Below are 885 nucleotides of genomic sequence, written 5' to 3'. Positions count from 1 at the left end.
ATTGAAATAATCAAATAAATTGCAAAAGATATGGAATAAACAATAAATGTAATGAGCAATAAAAGGATACAATATATTTGCGTTTAGGAAAATATGGTACTTATTGTAAGCGAAGGCAAATATCTAGATATTTGACTATAATAAATGAACAAATATGGTACCTCTAGTAAACCGTAATAGAAGGCTAAATATCGTCAATCATATATTAAAGGATCATATGTTTTTGGTAAATAGTCGTTTTCAGTTTCATCATTACATAATTGAGTCCTTTCTTCTAGGGGAGGTCATAAGCGTCTATACCGTAAAATCGATTTTCGACGGAAAGAAAAAGACATATATGGTAGAGTCGTAACCATAGAATACGACCCTAATCGAAATGCATACATTTGATAAACCATAATCCATAACTAAATATCCTTAACACCCCCGCAAGCCAAGCGTTGGACTTGAATAAATGTGAAGCTTGGATCTCAAAAATTAAAAAAGAGGTCGAAAAACACATTTTATGAAGATGTTAGTAATCTGGTTTGGAAGAGATGTCTAGTTGAGCAGCATAGTGTTTTCTTGGCCTTAGAAAATTGCAGAGGGTTCATCGGGCAGCGGTGATGTTTCCTTGGTTCTGACGAGAATATGACTAACCCACGAATTAGGAGAGAAAGACCCACACGAAAGGAAGAAGGAGATTTGAGAGGGAGGGTCATTTGAAGGGTCTTGATCATGCTGAAGAAAAAAAAAAAACAAAACAAAAGAATTACCCTAAATCAAACCTTGGAAGATACAAAAATTACAATTAAAAATGGAATGGGAATGAAAACGAGAGAGAGAGAGAGTATGGAAAGGGAGAATGAAGAACCTTTAGCAAATGGAATGAAAACGAGAGAGAGA

At 34.5% G+C, this 885-nt stretch overlaps 1 long non-coding RNA gene across 1 annotated transcript in view; it reads right to left on the bottom strand.

Moving 5' to 3' along the window:
* Nucleotides 1–207: 207 nt before the first annotated feature.
* LOC111461950 overlaps nucleotides 208–885 on the bottom strand; it is a 7103-nt gene continuing 6425 nt past the window's right edge. Inside the window, exon 3 of the long non-coding RNA XR_002713668.1 lies at nucleotides 208–274. This is a non-coding gene — a long non-coding RNA (uncharacterized LOC111461950). The remainder of the gene's footprint in view (nucleotides 275–885) is intronic.

This window comes from Cucurbita moschata, unplaced genomic scaffold (assembly GCF_002738365.1).
Source record: "Cucurbita moschata cultivar Rifu unplaced genomic scaffold, Cmos_1.0 Cmo_Scf00026, whole genome shotgun sequence".
NCBI lineage: Eukaryota > Viridiplantae > Streptophyta > Magnoliopsida > Cucurbitales > Cucurbitaceae > Cucurbita > Cucurbita moschata.
This window is presented reverse-complemented; position numbering and strand designations above follow the sequence as displayed.